We start from the raw sequence: 27081 nt of genomic DNA, 5'->3' as shown, positions 1-27081 counted from the left end.
CTTGCAGTGAGCTGAGATCATGCCACGGCACTCCAGCCTGGATGACAGAGGGAGACTCTGTCTCAAAAAAAAAAAAAAGTAGATGTAGACGCCCATGTAAAAGACAGAGGAGGAAAGAATGTGGATGAAAAGGTAGAAGGGGTGTGGAATCCCTTAGCCACCAGCATTCTGTAGTCTTCCAGAGAGTAGACACCAGGGGTCATGCCACAGCCCCTCCCATGATACTCCCGAGGAAAGCAGGCAACATTTCCTCTCGCTTTGCTCTGTGGAGCCTCTGGAACCGGGAGCCTAAGGGACCACCATTGCTGTCTTGAGTCAGCCCAGAAAGACAGCCAGTTAATGCTATTCTAGGTTTGGGGTAGACCTAGGTCCAGGGACAGGGAGGGAATGATGAGCTCAGGACTTATTTTAGAGGTGTGGTTTCAGCACATTTTTAGTCACTCCTTCTCCTTCCCTGCCCACTGGTGAAGGACCTAGAAGATGAAAGTCTTTCATTAGCACTTTCTCAGTCATGCACCCAGAGTGGGCTGAGCTCTCCTGTCTCACATCTCCTTTGCCAGGGGTGTTGTGCTGAGTTGGGGGAAGGTGGGGAGACTGCCTGAAATCATGGCAGCATTCATATCCCAGAGTAATTTAATAGCATTATCTCATATCATTTTCATGAGCAATTGATGAGGTTACTGTTGATCTGTTTTACGGATGAGCAAAGTGAAGCTCTGACGAGCTAAACACCATACCCAAGGTCAGGTCATTTAATGACTGTGTACTGAAATCAGGACTTGGACCCAGGCCTTCCAATTCCAGAGTCTGTCTCTGGGACTAGGGAACACCATCAGGAAGGGAACTGGAATCTGGACAAGATCCTTGAATCCCCAGGCTTTGCCCAGGAAAAGTGGAATCTTTGTGAATAGGTCACTTGGAAGAACAAGACAAGCATCTTGCTTGAAATGACACCCAGTAGGTCAGTTCTCCTCTCTATTTCAGGCACTGTGTCTTTAGAGATGTTAAAACACAAATATTTGTGTTGGGAGTAGTGTGATGATATTAAGCAAAGGCTCAGCAGAGTTATTAGCAGACACTGGACCTTTCAATGAGTTTGCCATCACTCAGAAACTGGAGAGCACGATCCTCAGGGAATAGATCTTTAGGGCAGGTGCAGTTTGATGGAGGTGCAGGCAGGCTGGGAATGGGAAGAGGATGAGCACAAGGATCTGAGCAGTGAGCTCTGTGAGTGGTAGGATTCTGAGGGCTGCAAGGATGGCATTCTTAGGAGTTCTCTGAAGCCAGAACCTGGGACTACCTTATCCTCTCTGTGTCCCCACTAACCTACACAGCTCCTGGTACATGTAGGTTCTCAATAAATATTGAGAAGCAGTAAGTAGTAATTGAGTGTTCCAAGAAGAAATAGTTGAGAGAGAAGGTGTGGAAGTAGGAGAGCAGACTGGAAGGCAGCTTTCATGTAGGTGAATTCCACTTTAGGGTTGGAGCTGTGTGAGAGGGAACGAGGTGGAGTGTGTACACGTCAGTGTGAGCTGAAGCTCCAGTTTTATAGTGCTTTCTTGACCTCAAAAAGGACATTTCCAAAACGTTTTTGAAAGGTTTTGTTGATTTTATTGTTGAATATAAAATTGAGCTTACCCTGGAGTGGGTTGTGCTAGGAGTGGGAAAGGTGCTGGCTTAGTGGAATGCAGACAGGTCCTCAATTGAATTTAGGTGAAAAGAAAGGTCTTGATGGGTCTAGAGGCCCAAGGAATACCAACCCTGCACAAGTGAGGCTTGTTTCCACCCAGTGCAGACATAATAGCATGATATTATGTGCCAAAGGTCTTCTGGAAATTGTATTCTATTCACTGACACTCTTTAGTTGAAAAAATGGCAACCAATTAGGCCCAATTAGGCAAAAAATATAGGGGATGGGTTATAGAGATGCAGAGATGGGTTATGGAACCCAAGGTCAATGATGTAGCTGAGTGTCAGAAATGACCAGAACCAGGACCCAGAAAGTCACTCAGTGGGCTGCTGGCCATCTCTTTCTCTCTCTCTCTCTCTCTCTTTCTTTCTTTCTCTTTCTTTTTCTTTCTTTCTTTCTTTCTTTCTTTCTTTCTTTCTTTCTTTCTTTCTTTCTTTCTTTCTTTCTTTCTTTCTTTCTTTCCTTCCTTCCTTCCTTCCTTTTTCTTTCTTTCCTCTCTTTTCTTTCTCTTTCTTTCTTTCTCTTTCTTTCTTTCTTTCTCTCTCTTTCTTTCTTTCTTTCTTTCTTTCTTTCTTTCTTTCTTTCTTTCTTTCTCTTTCCTTCTTTCCTTCTCTCTCTCTCTCTCTCTCTCTCTCTCTCTCTCTCTCCCCCCCACCCTTTCTATTGGCTTCTCTTTCTGCATCTCTGCAGGGAAGTTCTCTTTTCCAGCAGGCACAAGGCAGGTCCTGAGATTATCCAGTAGATCCTCATGAAGAGAGTGGCCACTCCTCTTTCATCAGAGAGAATCTCCTCATCCCAGCCTGTGTTGCTTGACACCCTGGTCCAGTCTGCTCTCACTGAGGCTATTAGGGGTTCATTTTTGTGAAAAAAGATTGTAGTTCTCAGAGAATAGGAAATCAAGATCTTTTGGGCTGCTTAGACACCTTGAAGATACTCATTGAGGGTGCTTTCTCAGATGGCTTGGGAGTTTTCTAAATATCTATTTGTCATAATTTACCTATCCAGTGTGCTGGAGCTGACTGAAAGGTTGTTATATTCTTAGGTGGGACTAATAGGAAAAGCACATCCAAGATAAAAGTGCTATATTTCCTCTATACTTCTTTGAGTTGCACCACACTTGGGTTAATAGCTCCATTCTAAGCATCACCTACAAAGAAGGAGGCTGAGAAAGAGAAACAGAGGGAACTAGGAACTATGAAGGCAGTGTAAACCATGCCCACTAAGGATGAATTATAGGAAGGAAGGATAGTTTCTTAAAAAATAGAAGACCGAGGATAAAAGTCCTTTTTAGAAAACTAGACAGTGGTTATGAGGAGAGAGAATCCATATGCTTGGTGAGCAATGTGTGAACATCGTGGACAAGTCAGTTTTGCTCAAGTCTAAGCAACACGTTTGAAGCAGTTTATCTGCCCACACTGCAATGGGCATTGCCTTAGGAGGGAGTTAATGACCTATTGCTACGAGTCTTCTTTTTTTAAATTTCCATAGGTTTTTGGGGAACAGGTGGTGTTTGGTTACATGAATAATTTCTTTAGTGGTGATTTCTGAGATTTTGGTGCACCCATTACCCAAGGGGTATACACTGTACCCAATGTGTAGTGTTTTATCTCTCACACCACCTCCCACCCTTTCCCCCAAGTCCCAAAGTCCATTGTATCATTCTTATGCCTTTGCATCCTCATAGCTTAGTTTATACTTATGAGTGAGAACATATGATGTTTCATTTTTTTATTCCTGAGATACTTCACTTAGAATGATGGTCTCCAGTTCCATCCAGGTTGCTGCGAATGCCATTATTTCATTCCTTTTTATGGCTGAGTAGTATTCCATGGTATATACACACACCACAATTTGCTAAGAGTCTTCTTTAAGAGGAGGGTTGATGCCGGGGATGCTAAGCAGAGGAGACTTTTGGCATTGGGGATTTCCAGACCTGATTGATCATGCAATTGCCTGGAGGAGTTTAAAAAAATCATAGACTCTTGAGTTGGGGTGGGGAAGAATCCCCTGCTGGTGATTCTGATGGTCATCTCAACTTGGAAGCCATTGAATCAGAAGACCTTTAAGGTATGTCCAAATTCTAAATTTTGACGAACTTGTCTACACTTACAATGTGGCCCCCAGACTAGGAGCATCAGCATTATCTGGAAACTTATTTGAAATTCCAGTTCTTCAACCCCACCCAAGACCTACTGAATCAGAAACTCTAGGGGAGTAGATTTTAGCAATCTGTGTATTGCTAAATCTAAATACACAGGTGATTCTGATGCTTGCTCAAACCTGAGGACCACCAATCTTCAGTATTTTTTAGTAATTCTATTTTTAATCTACATATTGGAGTCATGAGTTCCATTGCATTTACCACCTAATATGTCGTAGCCAGCCTTAAAGGTGGCTACTAGAGAATCCCAAAGGCAAATGATTCCCTGCCTCCCACTATTTAGGCCCTTGTGTATTTCTTTCTCACATGTTATCAGAGTTAGTCTATGTGACCACCAGAGTACAGCAGATTGATGGTATATCAATCCTGAGGCTAGATTTTGAAAGACAAGGCTTCTGTCCTGCTCTTTCTTGGATCACATGTCCTGGGGGTAGCCCACTGCCATGTCATGAGAACACTCAGGTATCCCCATGGAGAAGCCCATGTGGAGAGAAACTGAAGCTTCCTGCCAACAGCCATTAGGAACCCAAGACCTCCAGTCAGAAATTAGGCGACATTGAGGATGTGGATCCTCCAGCCTGAGTCAAGCTTTCATATGAATGTAGGACTGGTTGACAACTTGACTATAACCTCATGAAAAACCCTGAGCCAGAATCGCCCAGCTATGCAGCTCTTGGATTGCTGACCCTCAGGAATAGATGTCTGAGATAATAAATGTTTGTTGTTCTAAACTTCTAAGTTTGAGGTAATTTGTTACATGGCAATAGAGAATAACACTAGACTCTTACTCTCACATCTGCTCTGATAAATTCTACTCTTGGCCATATAGGTGTTCAGACAGGAGACTCCTCAGAGAATATTTTCACAGCTAGAGAAGAAAGTGGAATTTCTTCTTCTTCTTCTTCTTTTTTTTTTTTAAACAGACTTCATTTGAGCTGTAAATCTGCGTCTAGCACTGACACTGAAATTTGGTGAATGCACACATCAATTCATTCTTGGCATTTTAAATGTGTCTATGATAAAGTTCCCTTAGGGGATCCGTTCAGAAGCCAGTTGGGAGATATCAGGGGCATCCTTTAGGTCCAGTAGATGCTTTATTCTGCCTTGGCTGGACATTCTGACTGGGACAATGGGTCAGTCTGAGGGAGAGGTCACATGGCCTTTTCTAGAGACAAGTCAGAAAGAATGGCAGTTGCAGGGGGTGGGGAGTAGTAGTTGAGGCTGGTGACACTTCCCTTCCTGTAAAAGAAACACAGAGAGAGGCTAATTGGGTCTTAGTCTTTGCATTTTGTATATGCATATGTATGTGCATGCATGTGGGCTGTTCTTTCCGTTTACCATCTTGGAAGTCTTCAAAGAATTAGTGACCAGGACCACTGGTCAAACATACTTTTTGTTGGTTGCTTTCCCCTGGTTGGTATTTTCTCGTATGGAAAGGGAGCTACAGAGGAGGGATCACAGAACTGGAGAGAGGGGCAGCAAACATTCTGAGTCTCTGAGAACTAAGGCTAGTCCACGAGAAGCTGGCCTGGGTCTGTGAAGGAGGTCTCAGATCTCAGCTCTTAAGATTTCCTTCTGGGATTCCAAGACAGTGTCCTCTGCTGCTTCTTTCCACTGGCTGGACTCTGCCTGTAATTCAGGCAGAAGCCACCAGGTGGAGAAATGTGTAAATGACATCCTGGAGACACACACACACACACACACACACACACACACACACACACACGTTCATTAATAACAAACATTGTACATTTATGAAACTTAGTTACCATTAATTCTTTCCTGGTCTTTGTTGCCTCATCTTTAAAGTGAAAAGGTTAAGGAAAGTGATTTCTAATGCCTGCTCTGATTTTCTAGGATTCTATAGTATTTCAGTTATAACAAGGCCTCTTTTACTTTTTAAAAATGTATAGGTTTTGGGGTCACAGGCGTGTTCTACATTCCTTCCTTTCCCACAGTTTACTTGAGTTCTCTTTGAACACCACCTACCACTCAAAGTCAGTTTCCTCAACTTCTCTTTATTTTAAAAATGTCTCTATATTTTCACTTACCTGTTTTTCTTCCCCCGCACCCCTTAATTTTGGACACAAACTTTGTGTGCTTTCTTGGACTTCCTCAACTGCCTCTATTTTCTCTTGTTATGTGTCTGGACAATTCTGCATTTTCCCTTCTTTTCCAGACTTGATCACACCATGGGATTTGGTGTTGTGGTGAATGGGGACTGGATGATGCCATCCAGAAGCCCAGGGGATTTGCTCACTGTTGGGTAAATCTTGACTGTTGGGAAACGAGAGACTGGAGAAAGATGGTCAGATAAATCCCCCTCCTCCTTCCTGTGAATACTTTATGGTATGATTTCGCCTTGCAAATCCTACAGAGAAGCCCAGCATGTCAAGCAAACATGTCTCATGAGTGAGCTGCTGTATGTCTGTGATGGTTAATTTTATGTATCAACTTGACTAGACCATGGGGTGCCCAGGTGTCTGGCTAAACATTATTTCTGGGTGTTTCTGTGGGTGTGTTTCTGGATGAGATATGCATTTGAATCAGCACACTGAATAAAGTAGGTTGCCCTCCCTCATGTAGAAGTTCCAATTAATTGAGGGCCTGAATAGAACAACAAGGCAGAGGAAAAGTGAATTTGCCCTCTGTCTTAACTGCTTGAGCTGGGACATCAATCTTCTCCCTTTGAACTGGCACTTACAGCATTGGAATACCTAGTTGTCAGGCCTTTGGACTTGGACTGTAGAACCATATTGCTGGCTTTCCTGGTTCTCCAGCTTGCAGATGGCAGATCTTGGGAATTCTCAGCTTCCATAATCACATAAACCAACTCCTTATAATCAATCTCTGTCTCTCAATGTGTCTCTCTTTGTGCCCCTCTCTCTCTCTTTTCTTCTCTCTCTCTCTCTCCATGTAGAGAGAGGGAGAGATCTATCTCACATATAGATCTATATGTGAGAGATCTATCTCTGTATGTACATCTCTATCTCTATCTCTATCTCTATCTCTATCTCTATCTCTATCTCTATCTCTATCTCTATGTTGCATTAATTCTGTTTCTCTGGAGAACCCTAATACAGCATCTTCACAGCTTGGTGTGAAGTTGCCACTAGGATAGCAATGCATTTCATCACAGGGCCTTGCATCCGCACTTGCTTTGCTTCCATTTATTCCTCACTTTCACTGTCCTGAGCTTGCACCCTTCCCCCACATAAAATGTCAGCACTTCAATCCTTGCCTCAGGCTCTGCTTTCTATAGGGTCTAGGCCAAGACACCTGGCCCAGAATGGCAAAGTGTCCCTCACCTTTTTAGGCCAATTATGCCACTTGAGTTCTCCTTTTAATCTTTTTCTTCCTCCTCCATATTTTATTAACCATCCTTCCATTGTTTTGAATCTTCAACTTCTCTCTCTATATGTAGATTCTTTCCTCTTAGTCTATAAACATTCTCGAGTATGTCCATGAAAAGAAAACATTCTCTTTACTAAAATCATTTAATTCCATCTCTTCATGAACACATTTCTTATAGAAGTGCACTTACTGCCTGTATTAGTTTTCTAGGGATGCCGTAACAAAGTCCCACAAATTGGGTTGCTTCAGACAACAGAAATTCATTCTCTTGCAATCTTGGAGACCTGGCTTACAAAATCAAGATGTAGCAGGGCCTTGCTCCCTCTGAAGGCTCTAGGGGAGGATACTTCTTTGTCTGTTCCAGCTTTTGGTAACCCAGGAGTTCCTTGACTTGTGACTGCATCACCTCAGCCTCCACCTCCATCTTCTGTCTTCTTTATGTCTGTGTCTTTACTTGGCATCTTCCTGTCTCTTACAAGGACACAAGTCATACTGGCTTAAGGACCAATCCTAATGACCTCATTACACCTGCAAAGACTGCAAAGACTGCAAAGACCTTATTTTCAACTAAGGCTCTATTTCTAGGTACTGGGATGAGAATTTTGACATATTTTTGTTGTGTATGATTTAACCCATAAGACTGCCTTAATGCCCTTACTGCCAACTGATTCCTTGGCTTTGTGTAATCAGTTTTCTTTCCACAGGTTTCTCCTTGTATGGTTCCTGTGAAGGTCATCAGTGCCAAACTTAATGGCTTTTACTCATTCCCCATCTTTGTGCGTGTCCTGCAGTGTTTGTCATGATTGCCTTTTCCCTACTTCCTGAAGATCTCTACTAACCTGACATCCTAGTTACTGTGCACACCTGTGGCTCTTCCTGTCTTTCAGATTGCTCCACGTGTGCCCTCTTCTCTGACTTTTTCTTCATTCCCCATCTCCAATTCAGGGTTCATTTTTAATGCTGGGGCCTTGGTCACATTCTTTTCTTTCAACACACTATTCTCTGGCCTCCTCCCGACCTTCATGCATCAGTGCTCTCTTCTAAGTAGGGAACAGATATATCTCTCTTGCTTGACTGTCTCCTGAGCTCAGGGCAAGCATTGCCACCGAAGAACCTCAAAAGAAATATATCCCAAGCACAAGACATCCTCTTTACTTACACACTCACATACACCACCCCCAACCCCATACTACCATCTATCCATTTTCTATTTTGCATGCATCTGTGTCAGTCTTTGTGATACTGCTCAGACACTTCAAGTACTTGTGATATTTTGAATGTGGATAGACTCCTGAAGGAGTAGGTGGGATTCATCCAGTGAAATGTGGCTTATTGCCATTATTGTGACCTAATCTTTAGATTCACGCTATTGAGGCCTAGAGAAGTTTGATCTACACTCGATTCTATTGTCTGAGACCCTCAAAGCAGCACCAGAGCAACCATATATATGCAGACAACTTAGGGATATTAGTTTTGTGGACTGCATATTTGAGTACCCCAAAATTTGTATGTTGAAACCCTAACTACCAGTGGGGTGGTATTAGAGATGGGGACTTTGGGAGGCTATTGGGTCATGAGGATGGAGCCCTCATGAAGGGATTAGTGCCCTTATAAGAGAAAACATGAAACTGCTTGCTTCCTCTCATTCTCTCTCTCCCTCTCTCTCTCTCTCTCTCTCTCTCTCTCTCTCTCTCTCTCTCTGCCATGTGATGACACAGCAAGAAGATGGCCACCTCCAAGCCAGGAAGAGGGCCCTCACCATGCTCCTGACCATGCTGGTTCCCTTCAGCAGCATGTGAAATAGATGTTTGTTGTTTAAGCCACCCAGTCTATAGTATTTTTGTTACAGCAGCCTGAACTGTCTTGGACAATTAAGTAGCTCCAGGCCTAGTTTTAGATCAAATGAGACCTAGGGGCATCCTTGGACATCTTTTCTCTCATAGGTAAATATATGATCTTGACATTAATTCTACATTTTTTTCCCCCAAAGCCTCTGGTAGAGAGCCTCCCAAATAGCCAGCTTCCTGTAAATGTGGCTGAATGGTGGAATTTGCCTGGCTGCTTCTCTTGGTCAGGAAGCCTGAAAAACTGGCACCAGAGGATCTGTAAATGGGGAGCTGCTGCAGCTTCCTGCAACTCGCCTCCCAGATCCTTCATTCCCTGCCTAGCCAGAGAGCATCCTAAGGGTGACGTTTAGGATTCAGCATTGAGGTAAACTCAGGGATGAGCTGCTTTGAATCCTTCGTTTCATTGATGGAGAGGAAGATGTTCTGAGACATTAAGGACCATCCCCACCGTCCCCCAAGTTCTTTTTATATGGCACCTGCCTTTATTTACTTTCTTTTTAGAAAAGATCGTATCATTCTTAGATGCCCGTTCCTAGGGTGGGCAGAGGGGGCACTCTGTGTGCCCCCTGCCTGCAGTGTGTTGGTGGGGGATACAGTCCCATTGCACATTTTCATCCTGTGACTTTCACCTACAGCTCTGTGGAAATGCTGCCTGGAAGAAAAGCATATCAGGGTATCTTTGGAGAGGTTGCCGTGGGTGGATCCTTGGCGTCTAGAGGTCTCAGCAGAGAGACGAGGGAAAAAAGGAGTGTTTGGGGGTAGTCATGTATTGGGAAATCCAAAGCCTTTGTGGGGTATCTCATGTGTTCATATGGAACCCAAGAATTCTCAACTATTCTCGAGGACTCTGCTTGGACCTTACAAGGATCCGTGTCTTCCTGGATAGCTGAAAACTGGTGTCAGTCACATTTTCAGCAGCTTTTATTGGGTGCCTGCCTCCGGGTCTTGTATTGTCATAGCAGTTTACATACAGCAAGCCAGACCAGGAGTGAAGAATTTATGTCATTTATTATTTTAATTTATTTGTGAATATGTGTGGGGGTGGGAGACTGGGTGCTAGACATGGGCTGAGGTCCAGGCTAGGCACAGGGAGCTGACAGCTGCAGGACATGCTAATTGGTCTGGGAAGGCCTTTGGAATCTAGGAAATTGGCTTTCTGAGCTGAGGCGGGGTCCAGGCAAGGAGGCAATAGGATGCAGGCATCACAAAGGGACCGGGGATCTCCATGTACCCAACACCTAGGTCTCATCACTCGGAGAAACAGTCTCAGCTCTTGGTGACCTTGTCCTCCCTCAACATGATACTCACTGCATACAGACTCATTTGACAATTGCCACAAAGGCTTTGGCCTCAGAGGCACTTTAAGGATATAATAGTAGGAAAGGGAGGCTTGGGGAGCCAGAGAGTCACCCACACAAAGCCCCACGCATGTTCCTAGCAGAATCGGGATACACTCCCAGGCTTCCTGAGGCCACATGTCTTTCCTGTGGCTGCCTGGTCATTCCCCTTCACCTAGCAGCTGTCTTACTCCCATGTAGAACAGCAGGGCCCAGCGGCCATCTGCACCTCACCGTTTCTTCCAGCTCTGTGCTAGAAATGATGTAATTAGGAAAATCATTTGCTTGTGGACCTACTATGTGTCAGGCACCTACCGAACAGTAGCATTCGATGCTCTCGATGGCCTTACCAGGTCGGCACTGATCTGTTGATGCTGCAGTTGAGGAACTTTAGCTTAGAGAGGTTAAATAGCATCCTCAAAGTCACCCAGGACATACTGTGCTACTGGAGGGGCTGGGATGCAGCATGGGAGTGTGACTCCCTGAGCGTGGACCGCACAGGCCACCTCGCAGCCGGCATGGTGAGGTGAGATGAGGTGAGGTAAGCTTGCAGCTCCTTGGTGCCAGCCCTCCCACAACCAGAGCTGGGCTGCAGCAGGCTCTGCCCCAGCTTACCTGGGCAAGCGAGTGAGGACTGCACGGCTGGCGAGTGATACATGGAGAGCGTTGCCGCCTGCCTGACAGGAAGAAGATAAACAGCTCCCCGTTAAATCTCACTTAATGCTGATATTTATAAATTTATTCAGCTTGTGTTTACTGAATCGAGAGAATGCCTAATAACATAACGTGCTTCATCTCACATGTTCCTACTAATGAGAATGCAAGTGTTGCTTAATTTTTTTTTGACATTTCATTTGCTTTCCACTCACTCCACCCTGTTCTGTTGTTGGCTTAGAGTTTAATTTGTTGCTAAACACTAGAAAGTTTGGGCTTCTCAGGTGTTAGTGAGGAGAGACTCAGGGTGGGTCTGGGGCGGTGGCTGGACCAAGGGCTCCAAACTGTGCCCTGTCCCACATGCAGTGCTTGGTGACCATGGAGTTGGCATACCCAAAGGATGGGCCATACTGAGGGAAAATGAAAGCTCTGGTATCCTCTGCTGTATTTTGGGGTGGCTTCGTGCATTGGGTCAGAGTTGCAGTATTTGGGGGCTTCGGGACACAAAATTTAGAGTAGAGCAGTGTCCTTGGCTTTGGACAGACAGGAGGGTGGACAGAATGACCAAGGAAACATGAGCAACATTTGTGGGGTGTGGTATAGCTGTGTGTGAGGATGTGTGTGTGTGTGAAAGGGGTGGAGGGCTCTGTCTCTACCTTTGTTTAATCTGCTTACTGAGTTGTTGTTGTTGTTGTTGTTGTTGTTGTTGTTTTAGAAATGCTTTCCCTGGATGCTTATCGCCCCAAGGTCAACTGTGCTGGCTGCTGAAGGTTCAGTTCTGGGGTACCCAGGGCAGCCTTCACCAGGCAGGAGGAGCCCTTGGAGTGGGGCAGGGAGAGATGGCAAAGAGATCAGCAAAGCTCATGAGGGTGTTTGGGAACGCATTTGGCAAAGAAGCGAAGTTGGAGTGAGCTGAGATGGTCTGTGCTGGGTTTCCTTGGGTGGGGTGGGTGGGAGAGGGGAATGAGGGTGCCTGGCCTCAGAGGCCAGGTGGACAATGAGTCGAGTGGGGTTGGGGGGCACCACGTAGAATTATAGAGCAGGGAGGAGGAAAGACGTGGAGAGGCTGTCCAGTGAGGCAGGACCAGGATGGGGGCACACATGGGATGGGAGAATGGAGGGAGACTAAGTCTGATTCGGGGGAACAAAAACAGAATCTGGGGTGAAGCAGTGGAGGAACTGAGATGGGATACAGGCCTTCCACAGCCTTTCCCTTCCATCCCACCACATCCTCTGTCTTCCCAGCTCCACGTCCTCATACTCTACAGCCACCCAGCACTAGATTTTCTATTTGATGTCTCCTTTTTCTTCTCCTCTTCAACTAACCATGTTGAGGGACTGAAGCATTCTTTCTAGTTCTAAAAAAACATATAACCTTAAACATAAAAGTTGGGTAGAATAATTCATACTTTCCCATCAAATGCCGTGGCATATCCAAACTTATAGATAAGGTATAAATGCTTCCTTATAATTCAGCTGATTGTCCACCGACCCACACTTGTGTCCTGTCCTTGCGTGTTGGCTGGAGGAGAGACTGTGACGAGCGAGACCAAAGTTCCCGCCCTGACCCCTCAACCTTGGATGAGCTATGGGCCTCCTGGGGCCTCATGGCCAAAAACTCTGGGCCTTCTAGCCCTGCTCTGGAGGGCAGCACACTGTGGTCTGGGCAGAGCAGGAGGCAGACCAGGCTGCTGGAAGTGGCAGCTGTAGGGCAGTGCTCTCTGCCTTTATATGGTTTGAGAGGCAGGACAAAGCTGTCTTCCATGGGACCTGGTATCTCAGGAAAGGGACTCATGCCTTTTGATGTTATCCAAGAAGCTGGGATAGGCCTGGATTGGGCAAGGATGGAGGCCCCAGTCAAACACCAGAGGCCCAGTTTTTCTCAAGGGCAGGGAACAGATAATGTACCAAGTTTCAGTTCTGCCCATTGCTGGGTTTGTGCCCTTGACAGAGTCCTCTCCTGTCTGGGCATCAGATTCCCTGTCCCATTAAAAGCAGATTGACACTGAATAACTAACGCAACCTCTGCAATTCCATCTATGGCCAAATTTCCACGACCACCTGCCCAGACAAGCCTAAACCATGGTGTCTTCACCAACACCGTCCAGATCTGCAGGGGCTGACACAGGCAGCATCGGGAGGAAGGGCAGCTTTCTTTGGGACCAACATATTGGGGTCCCTCTAGTTTGCTTCTCTGAGGGTTGGGGCACAGGCAGATGTCGTGGACATCAGAAGGCTTGAGTAGCAAACACCCATGTAAGGAGTGAGTTGAGAAGCCCCAAACACAACCTCTGCTGCTGCCGCCTGTTTCCCGTCCGCCCCCCACCCCTCCACCAACCCATTCAGTCCTCTCCACGTGCAGCCTGTATCCCCATCCACGCTGATACCTCCAAGGCCTATCAGGATGGTCAGCCATCCCAGCTGCTTCTGTCCCACCGCAGCAGCAAGAACTTCCTCTGAAAGCGCCTCTGCATGCCTCCCTCTGGGCGCAGCTCTGTTTGGGGCTCCTTCAGGGGAGGGGGACGGGGGTTCATCCCTTTCTTTTGTGCTGCCTCTCCCTCCCACTTCCGCTCCCCTCGCTGCTCCAGTGACCTTTCACCCCTTCCTTGGACGTCCCTCAAAGGCAGCTCCCGTGGTTAATAACTTCGGCTGGCAGCCCCACACAAAGCCAGGGCCGGAAACCATTGTCCTGGGGACAATGGCCGAGCAGCCCAATAATGAGGTGGCCACAGTGTTGTCTGACATCCCACGTTGCCCTGGCAAAGGGGGAGGGGCAGCGGGGCTCGCCATGCCCTCGCCTCCTGGAGTTGAATTATTCCCCTCCACATGGTGGTTCCTCTTTCTGAGGCAGCACCAGGCACCTGTGCCCTCCGGTGGCTGCATTTCCCTGGGACTGCATGCTGAGGGGATGTCACCCAGAGACCCTGACCCCCCTCAACACACAGCATCGTTACTTTGCCTCATTTTTCTGCTCCCATGTCCCAGGGAGCCCGTCAGCACCGCATAGCAGGGCAATTGATGGGTTCTGGCCAATCCATAAGGGAGGGGAGATCTCAGCCTGCCGCCCAGTGGGGAGCATGTGGCACTCTGGAAAGAGCATGTGCTCTGGAGCCAGAGGGCATGGGTTCAAGGTCTCCCTTGTACCTTCCTAGCTGTGTGACTTTGGGGCAGCTCCTTGACTTCTCTGAGTCTCCACTTATTAATCTATAAAAGCAGAGGTGGGATGGGAGCTGAGAGGAGGACTCTCAAAAGCAACCTCAGAGGTGAATATCTGTGACCTCCAAGAAGTCGCCATGCCCTTGCCACTCTGGTGGGTGACTCAAACTCTTTGTGAGAGTGGCCTTGCCTCAGTAGTAACTTCACTCTTTTTGGGTAGGCCCACACCTTGTATTCCCAACCAGATCATCAATGACTGAGAGGCATAGTGTGTTGCCTGCTTTCCTCTCTCTCTCCACCTTTTGCCCTCTGCACAGTGCTGGGCACTCAGACAGATCCCAGTGCAGGAGTATGGTAAGGATTGACTGCTAACATCTGCAAGAGGTGCCCAAGCAGTTTGCAGCCCTACTGCCCATTGGAATTTCCTGGAGAGGCTTAAAAGATACCCAGAAATTTTGACCTAATTGGTATGGGCTGTGGCATCAGGTAAAGAAGAATTTATTTATATCCTTAGAAAATGTGCCAACTCAGACTTATTCCTGAGCACAGCCCCTTCCTTGGGGGAGAAATACAGTATATTTTAAGATAGTCTTGATATTCTTAAATATACTATTCTTCATTACAGCTTTACTGTAAGTAATGATTTAAATTTAGGGATAGTTTTTTAAAATTAATTTTATTGAGGCATAGTTTGCACATACTACAATATCCCCATTGAAAGGGTACGGTTCATGAGTTTTGACAAACGTATACATTTATGTAACCACCACCCCAGTGAAGATGTAGAATAATCCACCATCCCAGAAAGTTCTCTTGTGGGCATGGGATTTTCAAAGCTCCCCAGGTGATTCTATGGTGCAGCGGACTCTGAGCACCATGGAGACTCACTCTTAACAATCTCTGCTTTAGAATCTCAGAGAGGTTGTCCAGGACAGCACTTCTCACACTTTAGCATGCATCTCCTTGGATCTGGTTGAATGCCCATTCCATCCCAGAGTGGGGCCTGGAACCCTGCATTCCTAACAAGCCCAAACCACACTTTCAGGCTCTGGTCCAAGTCTCTCATTTTGGAGGTAAAGGAAACAGAGGCTGAGAGTGTTGATGTGAGTGGCTTGCAAATCCTGATTTTGAAGCTCCTGGACTAATGACAACCACATCCCTTGCCCTTCAATCTCTTTTTTGATGGCCACCCTAACCTGGAATCCTAAACGAGAGGCATGGCCATGATAGTATCTCTCTCCTGTTTCCCTTCTGAATGTTGTCCACTGCTTCCAGCCTATTCCCATCTGCCTTGTCCTGACTTGAATCACCTTCCTGGGGAAGGGCCCCCTTTTCAGAAACCCCTGGTTCAGAAGGGTTTCTGAACCAGCACCTACCTTTTCCCTATCAACAGCTCCCTTTCCTGGTTCATTCCATTCCTTAATATGTATCAACTCAATTTAATAAGCAAGTGTTTATTTAGCAATAGAACTGGGTCAGACCCTATCATGCCCTTGAGGAGGAAGGCAAACTAGAAGCTGTGATTGACTTAACAGATAAGACAATTAAATAACAGGATATATAAGTGAGGAGAGACCTTAGTGACTCCCCAGCTTAGTTCCTCATTTTATAGGTAATGTTTAAGAGAAATGACCCAGTCCTACTTTCAAGCAGTGTGCTATGTGCAAGGAGGTGCACATAGCATAGACCCATGGAAGAGGAGGGATCTGAGAAGGACTTTGAAAAAAGTGTAGGAGAGGCTGTGAGAAAACAAGGCAGGTGTCCTGACTGAGGACAGGAAGGAGGCACTGTGATGGAAATTGGGCCCCATTTTCTTGGAGGATTGGCAAGAGGACCTGTGGATGGAGCGGCCCACACAACTGCCGGAACCTCAGGCAGTTTTCAAGCAGATTGACCTTCCTGCTGGAACACAGCAGATGAGGTGAGGTTCTCCTCTATCCAGGTCTGTCCTTAGCACCTTATGCAGGGTTTAACACTCATGAACATAAACAGGGTGTGTGTCTGGGGTGCTTTGGGGATTAGGTCCCATGAGCACAGGGACCTGGAGATGCTTCATCTAGAGAAGGGAAGGTGTTTGGTCTGGGAAACATGGGAGTCATGTTTAATATTAGATAGGCAGTCACATGGGATATTTAATTAGCACTGTGGAATTTAGAGAGAGGCAGGTTTCACTTCACCGTTGGGAAGCACTAGGTTCTAACACACCTCCCTGCCCTGGAAACAGATTGAGCTACCACAGATTGAATCCCTTGGGAGGAAGGAATTTCAGTCCCTGAATGTGAACAGCTGAGACTGGATGAGAACAGAGATGTCAGATGCCCAACCTTCTGTGTCCACTCCTCGAGAGTCCACTAGGGGAAGCCAGTCATCATGGTAGCCTCATGTTCATCTTCATGTCTGAGGTTCAGCCCCAGAGCAATTTCCCTGTGACCGTCTGGCTGGGAGACATGTTTCATTTGCCTCCCAGAGGAACAGGCACCTCATTGGCCTCCCAGAATAGATCCACATCCAGAAGAATGTAATGGAGACAGGCAAGAACACAGAAGATTGCATAGGTTTAGGAAAGAAGACGGCAACAAGGTTCTGTTGGGTTGCATCTGAGGAATCTTAGGTACCTAAAAAAATAGGTCTGGAATTAAAATAAGGTGTTAGTGTTGAAGGTATAGAAATGGGAGTTAAAATGATGGCATGAGGCTTATCTAGGGAGATCATACAGCTCCAGATGAATGTGGACTGAATGTCTGGTAGGGTTTTGAGGAGGATGAAGTGAGAGTGGAATTTAGCCACGATCAGCCCTTAGAGTCAGCAGGAGCCCTGCCCTGGCCAACTGTGTGTCCTTGGGTATGCCAAGGTGAAGTTTCCTCTTCTGCATAACAGTGAGATTGTCCACAAGATATTTAAGGTTCTTCTAGCTTAGACACTACAGAATTTACATCTTAAGATTTTAGGGATTCAATTCAAATTCCAATCCAGAAGCAGATATCAGGGCTGATCTGGGCCACCTCAGGAGAATAGCAGGGTCAGTGTCCAGAGGGGCTGGTCCTGGTGGGAGGGCCTTGAGGAAGCGAGACAGAAGAGAAGGATAAATGTGATTTGAGGTGGGAAAGAAAAAATCGGACTGTCCTCAGTCCCTTCAGTCAAGCATTGCAGAAGCTGTGTCTGCCTGCCAATTGTCTGACAATCAGACTGAGAATGTCCCCACAGGACCTCACGGGGGTTGCCTGGTCCATGTTCCACAAAGCAGGAACAACTGCTGGTTAATTATGCAGACACAAGGTGACGAGTGCAGCTGTCTCTAGAGTTAACTCTCAAGGAGCTGCAACTTTTACAGTTAGCTCCCAGTCAAATGTGGGGGACAGGCTTTCCATGGTCCTAGGAGAAATAGGTCTACTGGGCTTGTCCAACCCAAACCCGGTCCCCTCTATCGCCCCCAGGGTTGCTTGGCCTTGCCTCCACCATGCCTGACACTGGCTCTCTGCTGGGAGGAAAGAGCTTGCTCTGATGCTGGCTGTGTGGAACACAGAGGGAAGTGGCAGACAGTCTGGGCCCAGCACTTGGGTATCTTGCTGTAGCCATGCGAATCATCTCTCCAGTTCAGACCTGCCCCTGGGAAAAAGAGCCCAGACCTCATCACGAATGCTTTCTTCGGAGAAAATGAACAGCTGGAGAATGCTCCTGATCAGGAGGCCTGAAGGATGCTGGGATGCAGCCTTCAAGATGGAGCAGTCAGGATGCCAAGTATCCCTCTTGCCCAGATCCTAAGGCACTTTTTCCTACTGATCCATATTGGCCTCAGGAGATGTCTCAACACAGCACCCCAGTCAGTGGAGGTGCCACATAAGATGAACTCTTAATCATCTCTAAAGTAGAGAGTTAAACTCAACACTAGCAAACGACTTTGGGTTTATGTGTATGTCGTGTTTCCTCTGGCAACTGCACGGAATCATCTCTAAATATCACATCTACAGTTGGCAGGAGTGGCATGTATAATACAAAATGCCTGGTGGCCCTATTGTCAGAAAACCTGTATAAAAGTGAATTCACAAATGGTTTTTTAGAACTGATGACAAAACGTTACTCGTTATCACTTTTCTACTTAATTTCCTAAAAGGGCAATTTGAAATGACACTGGGATTCTCACAGTTTTGGTTGACACTCAAGTAAATTGCAGCTACTTATCAAGCACTTTTGAATGAATACATGAAGAATGAACAAAATGAAAAAGTTCTTCTGTTGCCCTCAGTGTCACCGGTGTTCTGTATTTCTTCCTGAAACCTTTCCATTGCTTTAAAAACCTTTCTAAAGTGAAAGCAATCTCTTTATAAGCTGCAACATACTGGTGATGAGTTTTTACTGTGGAAACATTCTCTATGCCAGCAAACCAAATCACCCACTCTCTTTTCCTGGGAAGCACATCTTTCTCAGAGCAGAGCTTTGCAAAAAGCAGAAACCAAAGCTTCCACGAGGTGATAGTTACAGCTGCTCTCTCTTCCAGTTGCCTCAGGTGCCAAGGTGCATAGGGGCAAAGTGGCAAGGCCTAGCCTGGGCAGAACTTGTTGGTCATTATCTTTGCAAACTGACTTTCTGAACAACTGTGGTTTATTTCACTTTGGTGTATTTCTACTCAACTCTTCTCTAGTACGTTTTCCTTCCTAACTGTGTTTGCTCTGACTTATGGTAAGATCTGAGTGTAGTTTCCGAGATGCTCTATAGGGTCAAGAATGGGGTGTGTTGTGAGTGATATAAATGCATAACCAGGCAGCATGTGGCATGGTACACACTCAGACCTGCCCATGAAGGCTTGGCATTTAGGTAAGCGGCATTCATACATCCTCCTGGAAAGAGCCACCAGCGTGAGCTTATTGTTGTCCAAGGGTACCATGGACTCTACGTGACCTTTGATTTGCTAGTAATCTTGTCCTTTCCTTTTCTGCTTCCTGCTTGGGTTGCAAAGCCATCACTCCCCACCACCCCTGCCCCTGGCCCCCAACAGGAGAGAAGGGTGGAGCTGGAAGGTTGGTGTAATGAATTCATGCTGAAGTCTGAGATTGAGGAGTAGGGTGGAGGAGAAGAAACACTTTCTGAAGAGGGCACCAGGCATCACAGAATTCTACATGCCCGAGATGGAAGGAGAACTAAGGAGCATCCAGTCCAACTTCCTCATTTCAATAAAGAGAAAACGAGCCAGAGAGGGGAGGTTGCTTATAAAGTTCACAGAGCTCATTTTTGAGAAAACTGGGACTGTGTAGTTTGGGTTTTCTGACATCCAATCTCCTACATGTCCATGTCTCATGCTGCTCCAGGGTGGACTGTGAACATTAGTCAGACAGTCCCCTGAGAGCCATCAGTAGTCTGTGAAACCCAAGTCTCAAGGCTGAGAAGCTGGTGGTAGCAGCCTTGGGTGTCTGGGTAAACACCCTTTTATCCTTTTCTAGGCTCTGCACTCCCATTGAACTGGAAGATTTTATGCATTTCAAGATAGTTAAAAAATATTTATCATGTTTCATTTCATTCTAAAACCAATTTTGGGGCATGGCTATTATTTCCATTTTATAGATAAGAAAACTGAAGCCCATCCAGAGATGGTGAGTAGCTTATGTAAAGTCATAGTAGAGCTGAGAGTTGTAAGTGGCTTGTAAGAACCCCATGCCTGGGTTCTTGGGCTTCTCTTGCTGGCTGTCCAGCTGGGCCCTGCTGCACTTGTTAGTTGCATGGGACAGTCTGCATAGATGGTTAGGGACAGCTTCGCAGTAGGAGAAGGGACTAAGTGCTATAATCTGTTTTAAACTCTAAGAACTTATCTCATTTGGATGTTTACTGGTTTCCTACTTCTTCCAGGGAATTTTAGAGTTTGAGTCATTGAATTCCTAACGAGGGATTTCATCTCGTGCACTGAAAATGACAGTCTTGCTGTCATACAACCTTGGATCTGAGCCCAGCTCTATCACTTAAAAGCTGCATGACCTAGGGAAAGCTACTTAGTCTCTCTGAGCCTCTGTTTCTTCACAGGGAAATAAGTGCGCAGGAAGTTTACTGTGGAGTGTTTCTGGGAGCAGAATCTGCTGGGGAAGAGAAGGAAGTAGAGTTGGACAGAGGAAGAAGCTGAGCAGCAATGTAGGTGATGCAGAGCCCTGAAGCTGGATGGCTCTGCAGAGTGGTACTGACTTGGGGAGAGGGGGACCAGGCCTTTAGAGCCCCATATTGCCCACTCATTGGATGTGGGACTTGACCTTGGGTGAGTTGGCTCTCTATAAAGGGTAGTTCAGAGAGGTCCAAGAGCTGGGAAATGAGTCCTTTAATCTTGATGGGGGATCAGGGTGAAGCAGCACAGCATCCACTGTAGTATGTGCAGTGCTGTTTTAGGATTAAGTTAAATGATTGGAATGAACATACAGCACAGAGACTAGGGCAGAGAACGTGCGTAGTTGACAGTAGGGCATGTTCCTACTGTCAACGTGGCCTCCTCCCTGTTCTTCACTCCACTTCTTATTGGTAAGGAACCTCTGCTTGATCTTTCAGATACATCTACAGGGGCCACAATCCACAGATCTCACAGAGAGCTCAGAGGACCAAAGAGAAGAAAACCCCACCAGAGAATTTGCCTCCTTTCAACAACCTAGCCTGACCATCTTGCTGCAGGGGCATGGAAGTGTGTGTTTAGTGGTAAGAGGGGTTTGGGTGTCTCTGCCAAATCACTTACGAGCTTTTTCAGACAGAAACCATGTCTAGTATTCCATTCTCATTTCCCAAATAGTACTTTTGCTTAGTGTTGCAGGTCACAATGGGTATTTGTTAACCTGATTTAAACCTAACCATATGGAAGGATTATTTTGTGTCTGTGAGGCTGCCACAGTAGTAGTCATAGCTGCCTCGTGCCAGGTGCCCTACACATGATTTTCTGTAATCCCGAGAACCCTTCATGGTAACTGCCGCTCCTGTCTACCTTATACAGATTAGAAACCTGTAGCTCAGAGCAGCCAGGTTACAAGGCCAAACTGATCCCACTGATAAGTGGAAAAGCTGGAACGCCCTCCCAGGAGTCTGACTTGTGCCATTCCTATGCCCCAATGCCTTGCTCTGTGTCCTGTATTTCTCTCTTTTCAGGAAAAAGAAGGTAGACCTGGGTGTTCTGTGTTAGAAGCAGCAGCAGAATTATGAAATTCATACAGCCCGGCTAGCCTACGAAGGAACTATAGGGGATAGTGACCCAGCCTGTTCATCTTAAGGGGGTTGATGGGAGATTGGCAGCAGAGGGGAAGTCTCAGCCTGGAAGAAGGAGAGGAGCTGAAATGAATTTGTGAAGAAGCTTGTGGATCTTCCTCCCCAGAGACCACTACAAATAGGACACAGCAGCCATCAGTGGCAATAATCAGTGGTTCACTGCTCATCAGAAACCGAGGTAGGCTGATAAAATATCGGCTAGGGTCAGCCCAGCTGTCCCACTTCAGGAAGGCCTGCTTTGGGAAAACACGAGCTTGCAGGCCAGGACAGGTGGGGTGGCTCCTTATTTAGTCGTCTTAAATTGGCTCCCTATTTAGTCATCTTAAATTTCTTTATTCTTCTTAGAGACCTTTTAACAAGTGCATTTCCCTGGTGCATTAAAAATTGGACTTGGTCCATGTATAATATATAACATTGCAAAGCCCCACCTACTGCCTAAAGTGTGTGTGCTCACATGCTCTGCAAGTGATCGCTCCATTTCTGGCACTTTGGTGTCCCGGTTGCCTTGAAATCCATGACATGTCTGAACAGGTGTGCATCGTGGAGCTACCTAACCTTCCCCATGGACCCTATCCTGAGTGTTGGACCAGGGGATGCCTGCTCTTACTGCTCCTCTTTTCAGGCCCATTGCTCTGCCCCCTCTCCCCTTACGCCTGTGATTGGACCTGGGTTGCTTTTCTCTAGGGCTCACCTTGGTTTCTGTATGCATCTCACACTTGCAATTTGGGTTTTGTCTACTCTGTATAAAATGACTCCTTCGATCAGGAACCCAGACACACTCATGTCAGCTCCCAGGACCGAGAATGGACAGGGGATTCAGAGGCTTAGAGGAAAGAGGGCTACCAGAGATGTTCAGACCTCAGCTTCCTGACCCAGTCTCTGTCATTTAGCTTGAATCCTCTCATCCGCAAGTTGTTTGGCAATGTTTGCAAAAGGTGTGGCACACACTTGGAGATGCTCCATGAAAGACGGCTGCTGTTGCTGCTGCTGTGATTTTTATGATCTCATGACTACAGGCCCCCTTGATGGCTGGATGGTGAGAGAGGAAAAGCACAGCTGTACCAAGAAGACAGGAAGAAAGAGGTCCCAGGCACAGCATATCCCTTCAGGGTGGTGGAAATGGACTTCTGCAAAGTATTGCTGCTCTTGCTGCTGCAGACTTTACAAGAATCTCATTTACCCTGGATCCTGGGGCGCATGCTGCTGACAGCTTGTTCCAGGTCATATGTCTGGGAGTTCCATCTAGATCCTAAAGCAAAGACCTGGCATTCTCAGGCCATTGCCAGCATTCTTTAAAATTTGGGTGGTCTTATCTCTAATGAAGAGATCTTTCTCCATGATTACCAGATTGCTTGCAACTCTCAGAAGGGAGGATAAAAATTACAAAGGAGCTCAGGAGTCCAGACCTTTTGCATAGAAACAATAATACAAATTGTCCTTAGATTTCCCTAATCAGCCACTCACAGTATAGCTAAGACCCTGCACATCTGTGTATTCAATGAGATGAACAAGCACATAATATTGTTGCTGTGTGAGTAATTAAACAATGCATCTGAAAATTGAATATACTAGTTTTTGCAAGTACCCTGAATGCTGACCTCTTGAAGAAAGAGAATCAATTAAGGGATGTTGAAGGGGTAGACTTTTGAGGAGACTCTGGAGAAGGATGTGGCATGTTCAAGGACTTTTTAGGTTGGTGGCACCATTTCTTTATGACATCTAATTCCACCTTGCTTCTCATTGATTCAGACAGATCACTTGAGCACTGGTCTTGCATTTATCAGTCATTATTAAGGTCAATTTTTGACTCACAAATAGAATGGATAGAGGGAGAAGATGGTGAGAGAGAAAGAGAGAGAGGAATGATGAGAGGGGAAGGGTAAATTGAGAGGGAAGGAAGAAAATGCACAGAGGCTGGGCGTGGTGGCTCAAGCCTGTAATCCCAGCACTTTGGGAGGCCGAGACGGGCGGATCACGAGGTCAGGAGATCGAGACCATCCTGGCTGACACGGTGAAACCCCATCTCTACTAAAAAATATGAAAACTTAGCCAGGCGAGGTGGCGGGTGCCTGTAGTCCCAGCTACTCGGGAGGCTGAGGCAGGAGAATGGCGTAAACCCGGGAGGTGGAGTTTGCAGTGAGCTGAGATCCGGCCACTGCACTCCAGCCTGGGTGACAGAGCGAGACTCCGTCTCAAAAAAAAAAAAAAAAAAAAAAAAGAAAAAAAAAAGAAAATGCACAGATTTCTTTAAAGATACTAACCAGGGGATGATTTGTTAAATAAAATGGTTTAGGGGTTTCTGCTGATCCTGAAAGAGAGAGGCAAAGAGGGAAGAAGGACAAGATGTTCATTTGGGGAAAAAAAGGAAGCAGTGGAGCATAAGAGTGAAGGCAGTTGGTTACCTGTGTCTGCCATTAAGGGTGCTATTCACTCAGGACACCCTAGCTCAGTAGGTCAGTGGTGGGCGGTGGGCAGCTGGTAGCTGGCAGAAGGAATGAGACACTTGTAAGATCAGGTGTTTATGATTTGAGATGATATGTTCCTGAAGGTCAGGGTCATGTACTGGGGGAGGGTGCAGTAAGGGTGGGAGTCAGCTATTCTTCTTTTTTTATGATGATGATGATTCAGATGGATGTCATCCTGTTTCATATCAACTGATTGATTAATGCTGTCCCTTCACCCATGACACATGAATTGAGCTCCCACTATGATGTGGTTCCTGGGGTATGGTGGTGAGTATAAACAGTCACAGTGTCTCTTCTCAGAAACCTGTAGTCCACTGGTGGAGATAAACATGAATGAAATCGTCACACAAATGCACAGAAATCTGCATTAGCGATAAATGCCATGAAATGCAAATGATGACGGAAGGATTTGACTTGATCCTTTCTGCACTGAGGCTTCTCGAAGAAGCTGATGCTTGCACTGAGACCTGAAGGGTGACAGGAGCCGTGTGGGCTATGAAGGAAGAACAGTGAGCCAGGCAGAATGGGCAGCAGGCTCAGAGGCCACATGGTGGGAGATAGCCTGGTGAAGAAGTGGCTCTCCAAGAAGAGAGCAAAGCTTGGGGAGGGCAGGCCTTCAAGGGTAGGTCTCCTTCAGAAGGTACAGATGAGGAAACCGAGGCTCAGAGAGGTGAAGCAATTTAAGCAATAACCCACAACTCAAAAGAACCAGAGCTGGATTCAGTCCTCATAGCTTGGGAAGGCTGTGGCTCCTAGTTAACGTTTCTCACATATTAGGGACTTTGTTCAGTGTGAGTGCTTGGGAAAGACCATGGTATTATTCTTCATTAAAACATTAACAATATTATGTATTGCTAATCAAGCATTGAGAATAGGCATATAACACCATATTATGTCTTACACAAATAGGAGTGTTAATTAAATATGTACATAATAACCAGTCATGTCCTCATTTAACTTGCTAACATATGTTTCTGGAGTGTTTCTGGTTAGTGATATCACAACAGCAAAAATGACTACTGACTGCTATACCAAGTTGAAAAGAAACTTCCAGTAGCATGGGCAGGTGATCACTGTGGCTGCCTGCAATGCTTTCTAGGGTTGTATACCTGCAAATCATCATCACTTTACACAATAGATGCAGTCTAGAAAACTCATGTCTAAGTTGAATTCAGGCAACTCAAACCTACAGGTAACCTGAAGAATCCTTTCCTCCAGAACAAAGTTTGATGCATTTATACATTTGTATAACACGTTGTCTCAAAGCAGAGCGTCCTTATAATATGTTGACAAGTTATTTACTTATCTGTGTTTTTTTTGTTTTTTTGTTTTTTTTTTTGTTTTTTTTTTTTTTGAGATGGGGGTCTCACGATGTTGCCTATGCTAGTTTCAAACTCCTGAACTCAAGCAATCCTCCCACCTTAGCCTCCGAAGTAACTAGGACTACAGGTGCACTCCACCACGGCTGACTTCAACTCACATTTGAGGGGTGACTTTTGGAACACTATGGCAACTGTTTTGTGGTCTTCATAAGTGAGAAGCTGGTAGGTGTATAGATTGTAAGTCTACATGTATACTTTGGTATTTTTTAACCTGGTAGTTACTACACAGAGTCTACAGCTCTAACTAGAGTGACTTTGGCTTTCTGTACTGGCCTGGAAGCCTTCTTGGCACAGATGACACAGAATAATGGAAGCTGGGTGGCTGACCTTCAAGGATTCCGCCTGTCCAACCACATGCAGCATCTGTAATGGACTTCTTTCTTCCTGGCAGGATGTACCTTGTGCTAAAAACCACTTCCTACTGCAGGCTCACATGTCCTGCATTGGTTCATCAGGCTTTCTGCTCTCACCTGAACAGCGTCTGGCTCCTTTTACCTCCCCGACTCCCAAACTCATCATCTGTCTCCTCTTAGTTTTTGCCTATGGTCTCTGCCTTTCCGCTCAAATGCATATTACCTGCTGGCATGTCCTTAATGCTTCTTCCTTCACTTCTTCCCTCCACTCTCCCTCCCATCTTCCTTCTGGCCCTTCTTCCTCTCTTCCTCTCCTCTATTCTTCTCTACCTCCTCTTTTCTTTCTTCCTTTCTCTCTTTCCCTTCCTTCTTTCTTCCCCTCCTCAAACATTTATTGAGCACCTAATCAGTAGGTTTTACAGATTGGGACAAGGTCAGGTCAGCTTTCAACCCCCACTTTGCTCTGGTTAACATTTTGTTGCTCCTCTTGGACAAGGTGAAGTTACTGATAATTCATAGAGTGACTATCTAATTCTTCCTTGAGGGGTGCTAGGTAGACCTGGCCCAGGGACTGAATGGGGTAGGGGTCTAGATATTAGAAAAAGAACTTTGAATGCAAGCAGACCTGGGTTTCAATCCTGCCTCCCCTAATTACAGGTGTATGACCTTGGCAAGTTATCTAAACTCTCTGAGCCTCAGTTTCTTTTAGTATAAAATTTTGGTGAGAAAAATTCCAATCTCCTAGAGTTGTTGGAAGGATTTACTGAGATAAAGTACAACAATCATCTGGCACATAGTAGGTGGTACACTTGATAACTCTTATTATGAATAGGGTGGCATAAAAATAGAAATATCTTGAGGGTGAGCCTAAAAGATCAGCAGAATTCTATCAAGTCCAAGGGGAAAGTGGAGAATCAGGAACAAGAGATGATCCCCAAACCTGAGACGAGACAAATAATGAGCAGATTAAACTTCAGAAAGGATGGCAGGCTCCAGCCCTGATTCACCGACCACAGGTTGCCTGGGTTCCAGTGTGGTTATGATGAGGTCTTTTAAGAGGAGAAGAACATAGTTGTTCTGGATTTCATTTATAGCAGTCCTTACCCCAAGAAGCCCCCACAGTCTGATTGACCTATGTTCTTCCAACCCCAAGATTGTTTTATGTTTCTTCATCAGTTGTTTTTATTTCAACCAGAATAAGTTTGAGTCTATGTCACTTTGACTAATATGACACTGGGGTTACTAGTCAGCAATTTCGTTTCTAAGGCTGAACTTCCACTTGGCTCACCAGTAGCGTTGATCTCAGCAGGTCTCAGGTTTCATGCTATAAAATTGTGATGGTTTTATTGACCAATTAACATAGGTTAATGATGATTGTTTTTATGAAAGTTGGTGGGTCACCCTCTGGACAGCGGGCTGAACAATGTCATCTCAGTCTTAATCATAGATCATAAAATGTTA

At 45.8% G+C, this 27081-nt stretch overlaps 1 long non-coding RNA gene across 2 annotated transcripts in view; it reads right to left on the bottom strand.

The window, feature by feature from the left end:
* Positions 1-3896: 3896 nt before the first annotated feature.
* Positions 3897-27081, bottom strand: part of LOC105471773 (uncharacterized) — a 58221-nt gene continuing 35036 nt past the window's right edge. For both annotated transcript variants that reach the window (XR_011611980.1, XR_011611979.1), the window contains exons 5-6: positions 11005-11066; positions 3897-5090 (exon numbers count right to left, since the gene is read on the bottom strand). This is a non-coding gene — a long non-coding RNA (uncharacterized lncRNA). The remainder of the gene's footprint in view (positions 5091-11004; positions 11067-27081) is intronic.

The sequence above is a fragment of the Macaca nemestrina genome, chromosome 13 (assembly GCF_043159975.1).
Source record: "Macaca nemestrina isolate mMacNem1 chromosome 13, mMacNem.hap1, whole genome shotgun sequence".
In the NCBI taxonomy this organism is placed as follows: domain Eukaryota; kingdom Metazoa; phylum Chordata; class Mammalia; order Primates; family Cercopithecidae; genus Macaca; species Macaca nemestrina.
The sequence above is the reverse complement of the archived record's forward strand: the minus strand, read 5'-3'. Positions and strand labels throughout refer to the sequence as shown.